Genomic DNA, 21,556 nt, shown 5'->3' on the forward strand with positions numbered 1-21,556 from the left:
ATGATATCAGGTTCCATAGGCTTGCTGACAATAACCAGCTCGATTTCACCACCACCTCTCTTGAATGTCCTCTACCTTTGTGTTGTTAGTTTGCTTGTCCTGCATTCACTCCTGGATGAGCCTCATTTTTCCTCCAGTGAAACATTGGACCAAAGTCATTATCTGTGGAACCTGCTGCAATGTCCGTACATTCACCATTGATTCTGACGCCCTCCTCAGTCTCAGGTTGAAGCCAGACTGTTCGAATCTTGACTTCCTATTTTATTCGGAGCTGAGCTTCCAACCCCATATCCGACCGTGCCTCAGCCCATCTGCTGCCCAAACCATCATCCATGGTTTGTTACTTCTAGACGCGATTATTCTAAGCTCTTCTGGTTAATCTCCTATCTTCCACCTTCCTCAAACTTCAGCTCATCCAAAACTCTGCTGCCTGTATCCTAACCTGCACCAAATGCCACTCATTCATCACCTCTGTGCTCACTGACCTAAACTGTCTCCCAGTGACATCTTTGGAATTCCCTCCCCCGAGCCTCCCTGCCTCCCTACCTCTCTCTCTCCTCCTTTGACCCCTCCGAATATCTCCTTCTTTGACTTGATGTCAATTTTTATTTGATTACACTTCTGTGAAGCACCTTGGGCATGTTTTCTTTCCACATTAAGGACACTATATAAATGCAAGTTGTTGTTGTGAATCAGGTTTCACAGATCAATTAGTAAATAAGACTGCTGATTAATGGAGCTGGACCATTGTCCTAATGTTAAATTAGAAGGGCAATGCGTTTCATAAAAAGAGGGCTCAGGTGATCTAAAGTTACACAACTGCATTCATGTTGTTAATTATAAACAGATCTTCTGTTGACTTATTCCTGAATCGAATTAAGATATTCAGCAGCTTGCTGCTAACTGTTTTGCAAGAGTGAAACAAAAAAACAGTGTTGTATTTTTAACCTGTGTTCAGTTCATTTAATGTCCTGCATTTTGATCCCTGGCTAATGCTGTGACCCTGTTACGTCCATAACTCACTGCTACATTAATTTTCCTTCTCAAAGTGCAGTATATGTCTGACAAAAATGTTGAAATGAGACAATTGTTTTACAGCCACAATACCTTTTAACAGTTTAGTGCAACCAAAAAAATTATTGCGCTATCCCCTTTATGAAGTGTTTTTATATTTGTAATTGAGTACCGCCTTCACCACTAATGTCATTATCAGCTAATAGTCACTTGAGCCATCTTCTTTGTGTCTGTAAGTCTGGAAATCGCTTCAAACAAAAATTAAGCAGGCTGCATCTTTGTTGCTGACAGTCAGAAATTACCTGCTTTAAATCTGCAGCCTGCTCAAGGACAGTGTGAGACCGACTGAATATGCCTGTTCTGCAGCAGTACCGAAATATAACGGCCGTTCATTTAATCTTTACTTTTATTAGGATGATATGCAGGAGTGCAGCTGTCTTTCAGGTATAAAGTCTAATGTGCAGGTTTTTGCAAGAAGCTGAATAAATGCAGGTTGTAGTTACGCGCAGAATCACTAACTTTTCGGAAGGCTGGTGCAATAATGTAACCTCAGCTTTCAAAAAAAAAACTGAGCGTCAAACTGTTCTAGAAAAAGAGCAAAAAGATTCAATCTTTTGGTTTTATAGTCAGCAGAGACTAGCTATTGACGTCACTGGAGGAACTGATGTTGACCAAGACCACATGTGGAGCTTATGTCCTCAGCTTCAAGCAAAGGAGAACTGACAGGATGGAACAGACTGCACTTAACACAAGATGTTTATCGGGAAGCAAAAAAGGCCTTCTAACATATTTCAGGTCTGTTTTGGGGATGTAAGTGTTCCAAAGGAAATAGGGCGAAATTGCCATAAATTGCAAAGGACTTGCATATTGATCCCGCAGTATATTTATAGTTCAGCGTATTTATCTTTCCAGTATAATTATCTCTCGGTGTGTGTTACTGTATTGTGCATGAAGTGTACAGTACAAAGGTAATTGAAAAGTAAATTTAGAATTATATGGAAGGGTAAACATACGGTTTGTTAGTGGCATAAACCATGAATGTATTGACACAATTGTAGAAAGATTTGTGTATATGGGGACAGGGTCAGAAACAAACAATTTTTCCCCCCCTGTAATCATTGGGACAATTTGGAGTTCTGCTAATTTGCCCTTTCCAGGGTTAGTTTAATGCACAGGAGTATTTCCAGCGCCATTCAGATTTAAATCATGAAGGCTGGATCGCGTGAAACCTGTAAAAGTTCAAAGAACGACACCATTCTCCCAGGATCACAAAATAGACTTGTTCAAGTGAGAAAAAACATAATTTTAAAAATAAAATTTTGCATAATTTTCTCCTCTTCTCCTGGAGTGCAGTTGCACACGCCGGGAGCCGTCCAATGTCTGGTCGCATTGGGTTTCGTTCTTCATGTGTGAAGTTAGAGCGAAAACTATTCAAACTTGGCTGGGACAGGGAGTGGCCGAGATAGCCCTCGAACAAAGTATGTGCAGGGAGACTGGGACTGGGGGAGGAGCACCTGGCTGATTTTCGCTTTCCCGAATGCTGGACCTGATTGAAGTTCGACTATCACAAGTCCAACTGGGATCTAACCTGTGAATTAGTACAACAGCCAGTAGTATCTATTCACTGAGCCACTGGAGTAGCATCAAAAAGAAAGAACAAAGAAAATTACAGCACAGGAACAGGCCCTTCGGCCCTCCAAGCCTACGCCGATCCAAATCCTCTATCTAAACCTGTCGCCTATTTTCTAAGGGTCTGTATCTCTTTACTTCCTGCCCATTCATGTATCTGTCTAGATACATCTTAAAAGACGCTATCGTGCCTGCGTCTACCACCTCCGCTGGTAATGCGTTCCATGCACCCACCACCCTCTGCGTAAAGAACTTTCCACGCATATCCCCCCTGAACTTTTCCCCTTTCACTTTGAACTTGTGTCCCATTGTAATTGAATCCCCCACTCTGGGAAAAAGCTTCTTGCTATCCACCCTGTCTATACCTCTCATGATTTTGTACACCTCAATCAGGTCCCCCCTCAACCAAAATTCATCGCCGCCAAACTCATGCCTATTTTTGATTCCATCTATAAGCTGGCACGAGGTTGCCCCCAAAGTTATTAACAGAAAAATAACTCTACAAAGGCTCCTCATCTGAGGTGGCACTCATCCATCATCAATTCGACATTCTACATCCTGTGGTGCTCACAGGTCTCCAGCTGCCTATGTCTTGTCTATGCCAGCAGACACCACGTGTTCCCTCACCAGAGCCACCCATGCACAGACAAGAGATAGGCAGTTAGAATGATTCTCCCCACAGGCCATGCTCATCCTGGACCTGTGAATGGCTATTTTAGCCAGCAACAGGAGCAGACCCACAGGAAGGAACTTACTTGCCCACTACATTTTACATCACTAACAATCAGGCGTGCGGCTGAAATTCAGCCAAAAATTGAGGAGCCCCCGCCTCACACCAATTCTGATTTCTCATCAAATGGATGACCCCACCCTATCCAAGTAATTGGACCAGAATCCTTCAGTATACTGGGACTTCCAATAGACCAAGATTTCATGCAATGAGTTCATACTTAGTACAGCATTATTTATTTATTGTTTTGTTTTGAATATTCTAATTTTTGTTAATATACTGGATACTTTTGACTGTGGTTTACACTGGTACTTGCATTGACAGAGGAAGCACCTGAAAGTTTGCAATTTTCTCTGGTCAGGGGAAAGCAGAGCTTTGTGCATTCTGAATAAAAAGCACGGGCAGCACAGTGGCGCTACAAGGTTCTGTCCAAAGTCATAGCCAGTCGAGTCAAGTCTGCTCTGGAGTTGGTGATCCACCCCGATCAGACCTGTACTGTACCCGGCAGGAAGATCTCTGATAGTCTCGCGCTACTCAGGGATACGATCGCGTACGTGCGGGACAGGAGGGTGGACACCTGCCTCATCAGCCTGGACCAGGAGAAGGCTTTTGACAGGATATCGCACACCTACATGATGGACGTGCTTTCCAAAATGGGGTTTGGGGAGGGAATCTGCAATTGGATTAAACTGCTCTACGCAAACATCAGTAGCGCAGTCTCAATCAATGGGTGGGAATCGGAAAGTATCCCGATCCAATCTGGAGTCAGACAGGGCTGTCCTCTCTCCCTGGTCTTGTTTGTTTGCCGTATTGAACCCTTTGCTGAGTCTATTAGGAAGGATGCGAGCATAAGAGGGGTGACAATCCCAGGCAGTGGAGGCACTCAGGTTAAAACCTCCCTGCACATGGATGACGTCGCCGTCTTCTGTTCAGATCCGCTGTCTGTGCGCAGACTGATGAACATCTGCGACCAGTTCGAACTGGCCTCGGGAGCCAAAGTTAACCACGGCAAAAGCGAGGCCATGTTCTTTGGGAACTGGGCTGACCGATCCTTTGTCCCCTTCACCGTCAGGTCAGACTACCTGAAGTTGCTGGGGATATGGTTCGGAAGGGCCGGGGCATGCACCAAAACCTGGGAGGAGCGAGTAGCCAAGGTACAACAAAAGTTGAGCATGTGGGGGCAGCGATCTCTCTCCATTGTGGGTAAGAACCTGGTCATCAGGTGCGAGGCGCTCACGTTGTTGCTGTACATGGCGCAGGTCTGGCCCATACCCCACTCCTGCGCTGTGGCCGTCACCCGAGCCATTTTCCGCTTCATCTGGGGATCTAAAATGTTCAAATCTCTGGATAAGGGCGGGAAGAATGTACCCAACGTCACCCTCATCCTGATGACTACCTTTGTGTGCGGCTGCATCAAGCTGTGTGTAGACCTCCAGTACGCAAACTCCAAGTGTCACTACGTGCTGAGGTTCTATCTGTCCCCGGTGTTGCGAAGGATGGGCCTGGTCACATTGCCGCGGAACGCTCCATGCAGTTGGACCGTGCCGTTACACCTATCCTTCGTGGAGCAGTTTCTGCGGGAAAACACCTTTGACCACCGATCCATCAGGCAGTGGTCTGCACGGAATGTCCTCAAGGCCCTACGGGAAAAGGAGACGGGGGATCCTGTCGGATGGTTCCCCGAGCAGACCGCCAAAGTCATTTGGCGGAATGCCTCATCACCAGAACTTTCAAACAAGCACCAAGATGTAGCTTGGCTGGTGGTGAGAAGGGCCCTCCCCGTCAGATCCTTCCTGCACGCCCAGAGTCTCGCCCCCTCTGCGCAATGCCCCCGCGGTGGCTGTGGTGGGGAAGAGACGTTGCCCACCTCCTCCTGGAATGTGTCTTTGCAAAGCAGTTGTGGAAAGAGATGCAGTGGTTTTTGTCGAGGTTCATCCCAAGCAGCTCTGTAACACAGGAGTCTGTGCTCTACGGGCTGCTCCCAGGGACGCACACCGAGATAAACATCAACTGCTGCTGGAGGACTATCAATTCGGTGAAAGACGTCCTTTGGTCTGCCCGAAACTTGCTGGTCTTCCAGCGCAAAGAGTTGTCCACGACCGAATGTTGCAGGTTGGCACATTCCAAGGTCCAGGACTACGTGCTGAGGGACGCACTAAAGCTTGGGGCAGCTGCAGCAAAGGCTCAATGGGGAAAGACCACAGTGTAAGGTCCCCCCACCAAGCTGAACTGAGGGGCTGGACCCATGGGAAACCCCTCGAACTGTATCGGGAAAATTTTCATTTGCTGTAAATGTAAAAATGTAATTGGCATGACAAATGTGAAATGGAAGGGTTCTGAAGCAACTCATGATTGTATTGAAGGAAACTGATCTCCCTTGCAATGTTTGTATTTTTTGGTGCTGTTTGAAACTGTTTGGCAATGTAATTTTTACAGATTTTTATGAATAAAGTATATTTTGGAAATAAAAAAAAAGCACAGTGGCGCAGTGGGGGCGGAGTTTGCAAGTTCTCCCTGTGACCGCGTGGGTTTTCGCTGGGTGCTCTGGTTTCCTCCCACAGCCAAAGACTTGCAGGTAATAGGTAAAATTGGCCATTGTAAATTGCCCCTAGTGTAGGTAGGTGGTAGGGAATATGGGATTACTGCATAGTAATAATAATAGTATAAATGGGTGGTTGTTGGTCGGCACAGACTTGGTGAGCCAAAGGGCCTGTTTCAGTGCTGTATCTCTAAAATAAAAAAATAAATAAAAATTTCCTCACCTGTGTCTGGCTTCTGGTGGCATTTCCTAACATTGAAAGAGAGCGGAGATGGCAGTCAACCCTTTTCTGACATTAAATACTCCTCTGCCTCACCAATGGAGTTTAAAAAAAAATCAGGTTTGCTCTGGTTGCAGTTACAATTAGTTGATTTGACATAGATTCAACATGTGGTATAAATTCTGAATCGGTGCAATGTGAAACTTGCAATGACTCTGTGCAAAATGTGTAGAATAACTGGCCCATAAATATACATCGAGTAAGGTTAATAGAATGCCACTGACTCCACTGTAATTTACGCTTATTCTTTCTTCTCACTTCCTTCAATAACAGCAAATTCCACTTAAATAGGACCTTTCATGTAACAAATATCCAAGACACTTTAAAGGAGATCAGGAGATTTGGAGAGAAATAATAACAAGTGCCTAAAGATGCCGTTGAAGAGCTTTGAGGAAGCTTTTGCAGATTGGAAAAGAAGGGGCAAGGTGGAAGGGTTGAGTGAGAGACTTCCACCATGTTGGAAATTGGGATACAGGGGGTGCATATAGACCAGAGTCGGAGAAACAGTGGGTATATGAGGCGATGTAGGTCTGGACAAGTTAACCGGGGTAGGGTAAATCAAAGCTATGGCGGGATCTAGAAACTGATTACACTTTCAAAGTTGATGCAATGGGGAGTGGAGAGCCAATGTAGGTCAGTGAGTACAGGGGTGATAGGTGTATGGGCACAGAACATGGGTAGCAGAGTTCTGGATGAATGGTTCCTCTGCTATGGAATTCCTTGCCTATCTCTTCTACCTCTCCACCTTTCTCTTTTCCTTAAAAGACACACTTAGGGTCACTCATCTTAATTTCTATTTTCATGGCTCAGTATTAAGGACATTATATAAATAGAAGTTGTTGTTTACATAGAATGGAGATTGGGAGGACAGCATGTGAGAAATCAGGAGAAGTCACCTCCCATAACTTCTCACCTATTGTATTCCTTTGTGTCCTCCAGTCTCCTGTAAAGTGACATTTGCCATGCAGGAGGTAAAATTTCATGTGGATGAGACTTTCAGTAGCAGTGGGGTTAAATAGAGACATACGCAGATGATATGACACAGGTAGAAATAGATGATCCCGATGATGGACTCAAAAGGTATGGCTGAAGCTCAACTCAAGGTTGAACAGGATCCCATGGTTGCTTCTGGCCTCTTGCACATCCCCGAATTCCTTTGCTCCACCATAGGTGGTTGTGCCTTCAGCCATTTAGGCCCTAAACTCTGCAATTCCCTCCATAAACCTCTCCACTTCTTTTTCTCTCCCTCCTTCTTTAAGTCACTTCCTAGCACCTTCCTATTTGGCCAAACTTTTGGTCATCTGTGCTCATATCTCTTTATGTGGCTTGGTGTCAAATTTTCTTTGATAATGCTCCTCTAAAATGCATTGGGATGTTTTACTATTTTACGATAAAGGCACTGCAGAAATGAAACTTCTTGTTGGTTGTTGCACATTGTCAGGTTAAGCCTGAATGAGTGGTCAGGAAGAGGGCTGGAATCAGGATTGGAAGCACACATGTCTCCTAGGAGCTGAAAACAGCACTTGCATATTGCCAAAAATACTAGTTATTTATGCTGCATGTGTAGTTTGAGTTTTTGTTGTGGTGTGACAGCCAGATCCACCATCGATTTTTACCGGGAGATTTGCCTTGGGTTTAATTCCATAAAATTATTCAGATTACTGTTGGCCATCAATCATCATGCTTTCAAAGTATCATGATATGGCAACATATTGGCTTTATTAGGCCTGGATGTGTTCAGTTATTTTAACTGGCATTTAAATGCTAATATCATTTCCATCTCTTCATATTTGATACATCACAATTCATTGTATGAAAAGAAAGGAGTGTCTTTCACCAGAATAGGCTCAGAGAACTGGATATTTCTACTGGAAAAAAAGTAGACTTGAGGAAGATTTGATTGAGGTCTTCAAAATAATAAAAGTGACCTTTTAAATTGTGCCTTTCATGACCTCAGGATGTCCCAAATCTCTTTACAACCACTGAAGTAAATCTGCTGAAGTGTAATCATTGTTGTTATGTAGGAAATGTGGCAGCCAATTTGTGCACAGCAAGGTCCCAAAAACAGCATTGAGATATATGACCAAATGCAATGCTTTTAGGGATGTTGGCTGACAGAGAAATGTTGACCAGGGCACCAGGAGAGGTCCCTTGCTCCTGCATAAGAACATAAGAAATAGGAACAGGAATCAGCCATCCGGCCCCTCGAGCCTGCTCCACCATTTAATAAGGTCATAGGTGATCTGATTGTGGCCTTAACTCCACTTTCCTGCTTGCCCCCATCACCCTTTACTCCATTGTAGATCAAAAATCTGTCTAGCTCAGCCCTGAATATATTCAATGACCCAATCACCACCGCTCTTTGGGATAGACAACTCCAAAGATTAACGGCCCTCTGAGAGAAGAAATTCCTCAACTCTGTCTTAAATGGGAGACCCTTTATTTTGAAATTGTGCTCGCTAGTTCTAGATCCCCCACAAGGGGAAACATCCTTTCAGCATTTACCCTGTCAAGCCCCCTCAGAATCTTATATATTTCAATAAGATCACCTCTCATTCTTCTAAACTCCAATGAGTATAGGCCCAACCTTCTCAACCTTTCCTCACAACCCTTTCTTTCCAGGAATCAGCCGAGTGAACCTTCTCTGAACTACCTCCAATGCAAGTCCATCCCTCCTTAAATAGGGAGACTAAAACTGTACACAATGCTCTGGATGCTGTCTCACCAATGCCCTGTACAGTTGCAGCAAGACTTCCTACTTTTGTACTTCATCCCCCTTGCAATAAAGGCCAACATTCCATTTTTTAAAATTCATTCATGGGATGTGGGCATCACTGGCCAGACCAGCATTTATTGCCCATCCCTAATTGCCCTTGAGAAGGTGGTGGTGAGCTGCCTTCTTGAACCGCTGCAGTTCACCCACAGTGCTGTTAGGAAGGGAGTTCCAGGATTTTGACCCAGCAACAGGGAAAGAACGGGAATATAGTTCCAAGTCTGGATGGTGTGTGACTTGGAGGGGAACTTGCAGGTGGTGGTGTTTCCATGCATTTGCTGCCCTTGTCCTTCTAGTTGGTAGAGGTTGCAGTTTTGGAAGGTGCTGTCTAAGGAGCCTTGGTGCATTGCTGCAGTGCATCTTGCAGATGGTACATACTGCTGCCACTGTGCGTCAGTGGTGGAGGGAGTGAATGTTTGTAGATGGGCTGCCAATCAAGCGGGCTGCTTTGTCCTGGATGGTGTCGAGTTTCTTCAGTGTTGTTGGAGCTGCACCCATCCAGGCAAGTGGAGAGTATTCCATCACACTCCTGACTTGTGGCTTGTAGATGGTGGACAGGCTTTGGGGAGTCAGGAGGTGAGTTACTCGCCGCAGGATTCCTAGCCTCTGACCTGCTCTAGTAGCCACGGTATTAATATGGCTACTCCAGTTCAGTTTCTGGTCAATGGTAGCCCCTAGGATGTTGATAGTGGGGGATTCAGCAATGGTAATGCCATTGAATGTCAAGGGGAGATGGTTAGATTCTCTCTTGTTGGAGATGGTCATTGCCTGGCACTTGTGTGGCACGAATGTTACTTGCCACTTATCAGCCCAAGCCTGGATATTGTCCAGGTCTTGCTGCATTTCTACACGGACTGCTTCAGTATCTGAGGAGTCACAAATGGTGCTGAACATTGTGCAATCATCAGCGAACATCCCCACTTCTGACCTTATGATTGAAGGAAGGTCATTGATGAAGCAGCTGAAGATGGCTGGGCCTAGGACATTACCCTGAGGAACTCCTGCAGTGATATCCTGGAGCTCAGATGATTGACCTCCAACAACCACAACCATCTTCCTTTGCGCTAGGTATGACTCCAACCAGTGGAGGGTTTTCCCCCGATTCTCATTGACCTGAGTTTTGCTAGGGCTCCTTGATGCCATACTCGGTCAAATGCTGCCTTGATGTCCAGGGCAGTCACTCTCACCTCACTTCTTGAGTTCAGCTCTTTTGTCCATGTTTGAACCAAGGCTGTAATGAGGGCAGGAGCTGAGTGGCCTTGGCAGAACCCAAACTGAGCATCACTGAGCAGGTTATTGCTAAGCAAGTGCCACTTGATGGCACTGTTGATGACACCTTCCATCACTTTACTGATGATTGAGAGTAGGCTGATGGGGTGGTAATTGGCCGGGTTGGACTTGTCCTGCTTTTTGTGTACAGGACATACCTGGGCAATTTTCCACATTGCAGGGTAGATGCCAGTGTTGTAGCTGTACTGGAACAGCTTGGCTAGGTGCGCGGCAAGTTCTGGAGCACAAGTCATCAGTATTATTGCCGGAATATTGTCAGGGCCCATAGCCTTTGCAGTATCCAGTGCCTTTTGTCATTTCTTGATATCACGCAGAGTGAATCGAGTTGGCTGAAGTCTGGCATCTGTGATGTTGGGGACCTCAGGAGGAGGCCAAGATGGATCATCAATTCAGCACTTCTGGCTGAAGATTGTTGCAAAAGCTTCAGCCTTATCTTTCGTACTGATGTGCTGGGCTCCCCCATCACTGAGGATGGGGATATTTGTGGAGCCACCTCCTCCAGTTAGTTGTTTAATTGTCCACCACCATTCACGACTGGATGTGGCAGGACTGCAGAGCTGAGATCTGATCCATTGGTTATGGGATCGCTTTGCTCTGTCTATCGCATGCTGCTTACACAGTTTGGCACGCAGTTAGTCCTGTGTTGTAGCTTCACCAGGTTGACACCTCATTTTGAGGTATGCCTGGTGCTGCTCTTGGCATTTTCTTCTGCACTCTTCATTGAACCAGGATTGGTCTTCTGACTTGATGGTAATGGTAGAGTGGGGGATATGCCAGGCCATGAGGTTACAGATTGTGGTTGAGTACAATTCTGCTGCTGCTGATGGCCCACAGCGCCTCATGGATGCCCAGTTTTGCATCGCTAGATCTGTTCGAAATCTATCCCATTTAGCATGGTGGTAGTGCCACACAACACGATGGATGGTATCCTCAATGTGAAGGCGGGACTTCGTCTCCACAACGACTGTGCGGTGGTCATTCCTACCTGGTCATGGACAGATGCATCTGCGGCAGGCAGATTGGTGAGGACGAGGTCAAGTATGTTTTCCCCTCTTGTTGGTTCCCTCACCACCTGCCACATATCCAGTCTAGCAGATATGTCCTTCCTAATTATTTGCTGTACCTGCATGCTTTTTGTGATTCATACACGAGGACACCCAGATCCCTCTGTACTGCAACATGCTGCAGTCTCTCTCCATGAAATAGTGCCATGGGATCATTTATGTCCACCTAAGAGGGCTGATGGGTCCTCAGGTTAATGTCTCATAAAATTTGGCACCTCTGACAGTGCAGCACTCCCTTAGTATTGCACTGGAGTGTCAGATCTGGCGCATATGCTCAAATCTCTGGAATGGGACTTGAACAGACAACGTTTCAGTCTATTAACGCCTGAATGATTATCATGAAATGACTTGACCTGGAAATATTTCTCATTTTTTAGAATGAACCAACAAGAGAGATGAGATATTGAATAAATTAGTCATTACAATGAAAGAGACTCATTCCACGAAGCAAACATAGCTGTTTAACAGAAGAACAGATTTAAGTATTTGTGGGGAACCAGACTAGCAGTCTGTGCGGAAACAATGTCAGTCCCAGGTCTGTTTTGTAAACACAATGGAATGGGGTGGGGGTGGGGGTGGTTGGGAGAAACAGGTCACTGCACAAATATTTAAGCAGTTTATAAATAAAATATACGTGCAGTCTGTAGAATAGTTGATTCGACAGTGTGACTTAATTTTTGTGAACCTCTACAGTTTAATAAAATGTTTGCAACCTCTGACCTTCTGTAATGACACTGCCATTTGATAATTGCATTAAGATTTAATTTTTGCCCTGGGATGCTGCTTTTTTTTTTGGTCTGGATTTTTTTCTATAACCAAAGACAGATGCCACGTACACCAGCCTTTTGCAAAGTAAATTTAAAGCTGGAAGAAATCCCCATTAACAAAAATACTAATCATAAAAGGTGGTGATGTCAGTAACAAATTGAAAGAGCCCAATTAATGGACGGACCGTAGTCCATGAAACCTTTTCAGCCAGTCGAGCAGACTGTAAGATTTAACTGAGGAAGCACTAATCTTTTAATGCATGTGGGTGACAGACGTGCTTCAATGAGTCTAGTCCATGGCTACAGACAGAACTTTGCCTCTTAATGAAACTTGACAGTTACAGCCTTTGGTGATGACGCTGTCTCGTATATTGGCATCGTAAGTGAATGAAAATGTGGAGTGCCATGGGATAGCAGCGACTACACAGAAGGGACATTAGCTTGGGCATTGCTTTCTGGAATGTAGCTGTATGCATCTTGCATATTCATTGCCTCATCCCACAAATAAAACACTTCACATTTGTTTTCCTCTGCGCTCTGGACTTTGCTGAATTACCCTTGGGAGCGCAGATCAGCCAAGGAGCGTCTCGATTTTAAAACAGGTTAAGTTCACTTCTAAAAACAAGAAATGCTGGAACCACTTGGCAGATCTGTGAAAAGAGAAGCAGAGTTAACGTTTCGGGTCAGTGACCCTTCTTCGGTCACTGAAAAAGCATAAGGGACGTTACCTGTTTGGCGTAAATATACTGTCACATTCATGCCTGGTCACAAGCCACTCAGCCTCCCAACAACAGACCTGCAGCGCGCACGCTTTTCATGAATGGAATTGGGTGGCGGGCGCTACGTCACAAAGAGCCGCGCGTCTCGCTGGCTCGTGCTCGGTGCTGAGTGACGGCGGAGGCCGCGTGCGCCGGGTCGCGCGGGAGCGGGCTGTCCCACAGCCGCGTGCCCCACCTCCTCCCCTCCCCCCTGTGACAGAGCCGGCCGGCGGCTGCCATCCGTCCATCTCTCACTTGGCAACGGCTGAGGGGTGGGTGGAAGGGAGGGGAATCGAAAGCGGCGGAATGAACCGGGAACGCTGACCAGACACCCACCCACCCACCCCCCTACCTCGTTACCTTGCTGGAGTCAGAAGGGTCGGGGGGTGAAGGATACGCGTTGTGGACTGAGCAGACGACGGTAAGGAGGGGGGGACTGCAGGGTGAGTGAACGGGAATCCCGCCGGGAGTTCGGAGGCTGAGAGTTAGGAGGCGGGGGTGGTGGGGGTTTATTGTGAAAATTGTTCAAAGTTTGTGCCGTCGCTCGAAGTGATGACTGAGCCACCCCGTCTGCCGGGGAAACTTGTTGCTCTACGGGGTTCGAGGGGCTACGCTTCAGGGTCTCCCCCACCCCATGGGCCCCCCGGGGTTGGGGGCGGTGATGGGGAGGGAGTGGTGCGCGCTCTGTTGTGTGTTACTGTGGTAACCGTCGCCGGGTCGCGGCCAACATCAGTCCTGTAAACTGGGCTGCAGCAGCCCTGGACCACAGTTGGGGGTGGGTAGATGGATGGATAGATGAATGAAGGGGTGGTGGGTGCATTGGAAACACTGCTTCCCCAGTTTTGGCCGTGCCTTTCCCGGGCTGTCAATCGGCAAGGGAAGATCGCGATCGACCAGTTTGAGTTGACGGACATGCCCGGGGTAAACCCCAAGGCGATTTTATTAAGGTGCGAGAGCTTATTTTAATTCTCTCTGCGTGTTTTTTAACCAATGAGTTGTTCGCAGACTGGGGCAAATTAAAATCAATCCAGATCCGCCACTTTTTAAACTTTTCAGCTGGCACACTGACCATTTCAAATACACATTTATTTCAGTAATAAAGTTTCACAAATCAGTAATAACTGGTTACTGCAATAATTCCGTGTAACTGCAATTATTTTAAATACTTCTACTTTTTCTTTATCTAATGTAACTTATATTTTTGTTAAATAATCAGTTAAAAATATCTAGATAACGTTATTTTGATCGTATCCCATTTTGGAAGTGGAGCATCTTTTGGGAAACAAATACTGAGTAGAAAGGGCCAGTTGCATTTGTCAACTTCTGCTGAGATCACCCATGGGATTAAACTGTAGCTAATGTTAAAGTTGCATTCCTTTAGGGGACCTCTTGAAAATAACAAACCTCTCAAAATGTGACAATATTTCTTATAATGTGTAATATAGCAAAGATAGTTGGAGGTAATAACTGTGATTACAAAGCCAATCAAATACTTAACAGATGGCAAACTATTGTTCAAAGAACACCTAGTGGACACTTTACATGCAGTCAGCAAATACATATAGTAAGGCTTAATCTGATAATTTAAGTGTTTTGATTTGAATCGCACCATCTATTCGTAGAAATTTAAAGTTCAAATAGACTTTGCTGTAATAGACACGCAAGTGTGATGTTAGTCAAACCATAGTTATTTTCTAAGTAAAATTGTTGTGATTAATATGTTGGCCTGACATTACTATGGGATGATGGATATGATTGCTTAGTGTGTTTACAATTCCTCTTTGTATTTTACCAGTGCCATTAATCCATTTGTTTTAAATAAGTTAATGCTCCTACTAAAGTTGAGGGGAATTTTGGAAGAATACATTGAGTGTCTGCACCCTTTGCCCTGCAGCATAATTTGAAGGCCACTGTTGTATTTGTGATACTTTTTTCAGCTGTGGAATCTGTACAGCAAATGGCAGACGTTGAAACACAAAATCCAAACTTAAACTGCAGAACTTTGTCAAGTTACTGGTTTGATGTAGGTTTGTACTTGGAAAACTAGAGCCTGATGGAAAATCAGCAAAGCCAAACAATAACATTCATGAGAAACAAAACAAGGGATTACCGTTGGTGTTAAGTGTGACACCTGTGCTATTGGTGGATTATTGAGCAGTAAGTTTGGGACTACTGTTTACCACACACTTCCCACTTATTGCTTTTCTGCCAGCTTGTTCTTCAGGGGAAGCGTGTTCTGTGTGGTTCAACAATAAAGGCTTCCAAATGGGTAATTAATTATTGTTATTGACAGTAATGGTTAAAGTTGAAAGCAAGCCATGCTCAAGTGCTAATGCATTGCTAGCCTTCATTTAATTGGTGTTGCTGCAGAGTCTGTAGTCAGTTTATTTGACTGGTTACTGAAAGGTGAGCTCAAACCTACCTACACTTTTAGTTGAATGTGATGGGATTTGGATTCAGTGCTCCACTAGCACTGCAACTATTGAGCAGCAAGAATCAGAAATGACTACATGTGATGTCAGGTGATAACCAAGTGTACAATGTCAGGTGCAGTTACTTGGGAATGAAAGGAGTAATGTCTCGATCGAGGCTGTGGCTGAGCAAGAAGTTGTGCCATCTCACTTAGGATAACCCACGGGTTCGATGTAACGTCAAATGACGCTGCTAGCTATTGTTAAAATCATTGTGGCTGTCAATGCTTGCATCTGCTAGCACCAAGGATATTTGCAGCATTCACCAGTTTAATGCCCACAGAAGGTGAGGGAGATAATATATCCAAGGCCAACATCCTAACCTTTATCTTCACTGTCCCATGGCATCAGTGTGAGGGGACAAATGCAGATCTTTCTCAGGCTTTTTTTTTGTTCTTTCATGGGTTGTGAGCACCTCTGGCATGGCCAGTATTTGTTGCCCATCCCTAATTGTTCTTGAGAAGAGTCCATCGGTGTAGGTGTACCCGTAGTGCTGTTAGGAAGAGAGTTCCAGGTTTTTGACCCAGCGACAGTGAAGGAATGGCGATATAGTTGCAAGTCAGGATGATGTGTGACTTGGAGGGGAACTTGCAGGAGGTGGTGTTCCCTTGTGTCTGCTTCCCCTGTCCTTCTAGGTGGTAGAGGTCGCAGGTCTGGAAGGTGCTGTCAAAGGAAGCTTGGCAAGTTGCTGCAGTGCATCTTGTAGATGGTACACGCTACTGCCACTGTGTGTCGTTGGTGGAGGGAGTGAAAGTTGAAGGTGGTGAATGGGGTGCCGATCAAGTGGGCTGCTTTGTCCTGGATCGTGTCAAGCTTCTTGAGTCTTGTTGGAGCTGTGCGCATGCAGGCAAGTGGAAAATATTTCATCACACTCCTGACTTGTGCCTTGTAAATGGTGTACTGGCTTTAGGGAGTCAAGAAGTGAGTTACTTGCCACAGAATGCTCAGCCTCTGACCTGCTGTTGTGGCTACAGTATTTATATGGCTGGTCCAGTTAAGTTTCTTGTCAATGGTAACCCCCAGGATGTTGATGGTGGGGGTTTCAGTGATGGTAATGCCATTGAACGTCAAGGGGAGATGGTCATTGCCTGTCACTTGTGTGGTGTGAATGTTACTTGTCACTTATCAGCCCAAGCCTGGATGTTGTCCAGGTCTTGCTGCATGTGGACACAGACTGCTTCAGTATCTGAGGATTCGCGAATGGGACTGAACATTGCACAATCATCAGCGAACATCCCCAATTCTGAGCTTATGATGGAGGGAAGGTCATTGATGAAGCAGGTGAAAATGGTTGTGCCTATGACACTACCCTGAGGAACTCCTGCAGTGATATCCGGAGGCTTAAATGTTTGGTCTCCAAAGACCACAATCATCTTCCTTTGTGCTGGGTGTGACTCCTACCGATGGAGAGTTTTCCCCTGATTCTCATTGACTTCAATTTTGCGAGGACTCCTTGATGCCACGCTCTGTCAAGTGCTGCCTTGGTGTCAAAGGCAGTCACTCTCACCTTGCCTCTTGAATTCAGCTCCTTTTTCTATGTTTGAACCAAGGCTGTAATGAGGTCTGGACTGAATGGCCCTGGTGGAACCATCAATTGCACACTGCCCTGTATGAACTAAATGATTATATTCTGCCTCCAGCTGGCGTAAAACCACTAACACGTCATGCAGCAGCTCTCTCAAAACCTTTCTGTCACCCTTATTTGAAGGGCAGGAAAGAGTGGAAGCTTGGCTCTTGGAAGATGAAGACTATTTTCTGCGGCTATGGCTATGGCACTTTTATGTCAACCATGGACAGAAACAGAGCCTAGATAAAATAAGGCTTGTACTACAAACAGAATGATTATTGAGCATGCTGATGGGATCTTGAAACAGGGATTGGGGTATCTTGACTAAGCAGGAATACCTTGCAGTACAACCTCCCCAGGGTCATGAATGATTGAATGTCATCTGCTGTTTACTCCATAACATCACCCTGCACAGACCTTATCCCACATGTCAATTAACAGGGTGGTAAAACGACAGTAGAGCAAGAGAATTAAAGTGACCATGAGGAGTAAGCTGCTGAACCAGCAGCATGGCAAGGAAGACTGGTGTACTTTTCAATAAGTGTCACAGCTATAGTGTTTCTTTTAAGCTTAATCCATAATTGCAATGTAAACCTCCCAAACCACCACCTACAGTAGTGCAGGTCCTCAAATACCATCTATGCTTGTCTTTTGTTGGGCTCCTGCTTTATTCTAACCAGTGATGCACGAATATTCAGCATCATGTTCAAATCTATTGTTGTGGCGAGTGCTATGGTATGGCCCTACATGACTCAAGAGGATCTTCAAAACTAATTGGTTGTAAGATTCAAGGGGCACTAGTCCTAATTAAGGGTTTGTTTTATGTCTAGTGTATGTCAGTGTTAGCTTGGACATGGATCTCTGGGACTTGGGCAGTGAAGGAGTGGAGGTCACTTTGGCATTTCCTTTGTTGATGACTAAGTTTCAGTGTAGGTTAAGTGTCCAGACTTTTCTCCTGAAGGTTCAAAACTTGTAAGCATGCAACAGAAGGGCCTGTGAATGAGATCCAGGACCAAAGAATTGGCGGGGAAAAGGAACACAGTTGAAGGGTGGAAGACTTCTGGCCTACAACAATCTACCACCAGGTATCCTTGACGTGCAGAACAGCCTCACAGCAGGCATGGCTTTTTTCCAAAGCATTTCTTAAAAGACCTGTGTTTGTGATCAGTAAGGCTGGTATGTAACACTAGAGTGGGGCATCCAGAACATGTGTCTGACCACACAAGCTGTCTGAAGGTAGATGTCCATCATTTAGGCAATGAGGCAATTCTGAGACTTGGAACAACAGCTGTTCACAGAATCATTACAGTGCAGAAGGAGGCCATTCGGCCCATCATGTCTGCACCAGCTCTCTGAAAGAGCAATTTTACTCAGTTCCATTCCGCTGCCTTCTCCCCGTAACCCTTCACATTTTTTCTTTTCATATAACAGTCCAATTACCTTTTGAAAGCTTCAATTGAACCTGCTTCACCACACTCTCAGGCAGTGCATTCCAGACCTTAACCATTCTCTGCGTGAAAAAGTTTTTCCTCGTGTCACTTTTGCTTCTCTTGCCAAATATTTAAAATCTGTGCCTTTTCGTTCTTGGTCCTTTTAGAAGTGGGAACAGTTTCTCCCTATCTACTCTGTCCAGACCCTTCATGATTTTGAATACCTCTGTCAAATCACCTCTCAGCCTTCTCTTCTCCGAGGAAAACTGTCCTCATTTCTCCAATCTATCTTCATAACTGGTTCCAGGGATGAGGAATTTTATTCCTGTGAATCTTTTCTGTACTCTGTCCAGTGCCCTCACATCTTTCCTCAAGTGTGGCACCCAGAACTGAACGCAGTGCTCCAGCTGAGTCCGAACTAGTGTCTTATACAAGTTCAACATAACTTCCTTGCTCTTATACTCTGTGCCCCTATTCATAAAACCCAGGATACTATGTGCTTTATTAACCACTCTCAACCTGCCCTGCCACCTTCAATGACTTATGCACATATACACCCAGGTCCCTCTGTTTCTGCACCCCCTTTCGAATTGTACCCTTTATTTTATATTGTCTCTCCATGTTCTTCCTACCAAAATGAATCACTTCACATTTCTCTGCATTGAACTTCATCTGCCACCTGTCTGCCCATTCCACCAACTTGTCTATGTCCTTTTGAAGTTCTACACTATCCTCCTCACAGTTCACAATGTTTTTTTTGGAGGCGGGTCATTGAATATTTTTAAGGCGGAGGTAGATAGATTCTTGTTAGGCAAGGAATTCAAAGGTTATTGGGGGTAGATGGGAGTGTGGAATTCAAAACACAAACCGATCAGCCATGATCTTATTGAATGGCGGTGCGGGCCCAAGGGGCTGAATGGCATACTTCTCCTAATTAATGTGTTCGTATGTTTGTATCATCTGCAGACTTTGAAATTGTGCGCTGTACATCAAGGTCTAAGTCATTAATATGTATCAGGAAAAGGAAGGGTCCCAACATTGACCCCTGGGGAACTCCAAACCTTCCTCCAGCCCAAAAAACATCTATTAACCAATACTCATTGTTTCCTGTCACTCAACCAATTCCATATCCATGTTGCTACCGTCCCTTTTATTCCATGAGCTACAAGTTTGCTCAAAAGTCTGTTGTGTGGCACTATCAAACGCCTTTTGAAAGTCCATGTACACCACATCAACAGCATTGCCCTCATCAACCCTCTCTGTTACCTCCTCAAAAAACTCCAGCAAGTTAGTTAAACATGATTTTCCCTTAAGAAATCCATGCTGGCTTTCCTCAATTAACCCGTATTTGTCCATGTGACTATTAATTTTGTCCCAAATTATTTTTGCTAGAAGTTTCCCCACCACTGAAGTTATACTGACTGGCCTGGAGTTTTGGGCTTATCTTTACAGCCTTTTTTTGAACAAGGGTGTAACGTCTGCAATTCTCCAGTCCTCTGGCACCACACCCGAGTCCAAGCAAGACTGAAAAAGTATGGCCAGTGCCTCCGCAAGGTCACATATGAGAACACCATGCTTATATATCTAAGGCTCAATACTCACCGTGATTGGGTCACAGGGAGGTAAACAGATGTAACCATAACGCCACACTTCCATATGCTGTTCAACAGAGTATGATTTGTGCCCTGTCCTGTGATTGGGGTGTGATGGCAACACACGCTCACTTTTTATGGTGAGTTGTGCTGTTCAGCATACCACTCGTGAGGAGTTCCAACTACCTGCAGTTCACTTGGCAAGGGTATATGTGTGGTCTACTGACCAATTAATAACACTCTTCCTCGGGAGGCAGGTAACTGTGCCCTTTGTGATGATGAAGCCTTGGTCAAAGAGGTAGCTTTTAAGGCCCTACACTCTTGAGTTTCTTCCCTCAAGCTCTTTGCTTCTTTACCTCTTCTCCTTTAAACCTATTTTTGACAAGGTAATAGAAGCCTGAAGCCAAGTCAAACCTGCATGGCTTAAATTGTGTTTTGCCATATCTGTTTTCACTGGTTGAAGGCCATTTGGTCCTGCAAGTAGAGCAATAGCACTGAAGTGCTGAAAGTTCTGTGGCAGAGCTATATGTGCAAACATCTTCACTGCATAGTACACATCAAAGAGTTATATTCCTTGTGAAACCCCTTTTAGAATTGTTGTATGCAATGGTTGTCATGTGCTCTTGCTAATTGTCACCATATACTTTCAGTCTACCCATTCAAGCCATGCATGCATTGTCCTTGATCTATTTATACAGTGCCTTTAATGTACACAAGTGTCCCAAGTGTTGCAGACATGTAATCAGATGAAATGGTCGCCGAGCCAAGAAAGAGATATTAAGGGGGGAGAGTGAGGGGCAATTTACAGAGTCAGAGGACCGGAGCTATCTTGGAATGGGGGTGGGGGTCAGCATGCAATTGTAGGGCTGGCAGAAGTTAGAGACATAGGGAGGGGCAAGGCCATGAAGGAATTTAAACGTGAGCATTTAAAAGTGGACGTGTTGGATCTTGTCAATTTCAGCCTTGAGTATACTCAATATCTGAACATCCGCAGCTCTCTGGGTAGAGAATTCCAAAGATTCACCTCTAAGTGAATAAATTTCTCCTCATCTTAGTCCTACATTGCTGACCCCTTATTGTGAGACTACACCCTTAGTTCGAGACTCTCCAGCCAGGGGAAAAGGCCTCTCAGCATTTACCCTGTTCAGCCTCCTCATAATTTTATATGGTTCAATCAGATTACCTTTCATTCTTTTAAATTCCAGTGAGGATAGGCCCATTCTATCCAATCTCTCCTCATAAAACAATCCCCTCAATCCAGGAGACAATCTAGTGAATCTTTATTGCATCCCCTGCAGGTCAGGCAGCATTTATGGAGAGAGAAACAGAGTCAATGTTTCAGGTCGATGACTTTTCATCAGAATTGGGAAAGGTAAGAAATATAATAGGTTTTAAGCAAGAGAAAGGGGGGATGGTGGTGATAGGGTGGAAGACAGGAGAGATTAAATGACAAAAGGGTTGATGGTGCAAGGCCAAAGGGAATGGTAATGGAACAAATAATGAAACAAAAGTTGTGTCTAGAGGAAGTGTGAGTGGCAGAATGATGACCAGCTGTTGTTCGAAAGCAGAAACAAGAAAAACAAGTTAAAACCAAAGCCGATGAAGAAAAGGGAACAAAATGTGGACAGAGTTTACAGTCTGAGATTGCTGAA

The 21,556-nt window shown here is 45.0% G+C and overlaps 1 protein-coding gene across 5 annotated transcripts in view; it reads left to right on the top strand.

The window, feature by feature from the left end:
- The first annotated feature begins 1,529 nt into the window (after positions 1–1,529).
- The window catches only part of rhobtb1 (Rho related BTB domain containing 1), a 120,410-nt gene continuing 100,383 nt past the window's right edge, over positions 1,530–21,556 (top strand). The window contains exon 1 of one of the 5 annotated variants that reach the window (XM_068052447.1): positions 1,530–1,824. The gene's annotated coding sequence lies outside the window, so the exon portion shown is untranslated. Of the gene's footprint in view, positions 1,825–12,982; positions 13,266–21,556 lie in introns of those variants that run through there. The other 4 variants (XM_068052446.1, XM_068052445.1, XM_068052451.1 and 1 more) reach the window with 4 other exon arrangements.

Source organism: Heterodontus francisci, chromosome 20, assembly GCF_036365525.1.
Source record: "Heterodontus francisci isolate sHetFra1 chromosome 20, sHetFra1.hap1, whole genome shotgun sequence".
Lineage (NCBI taxonomy): Eukaryota > Metazoa > Chordata > Chondrichthyes > Heterodontiformes > Heterodontidae > Heterodontus > Heterodontus francisci.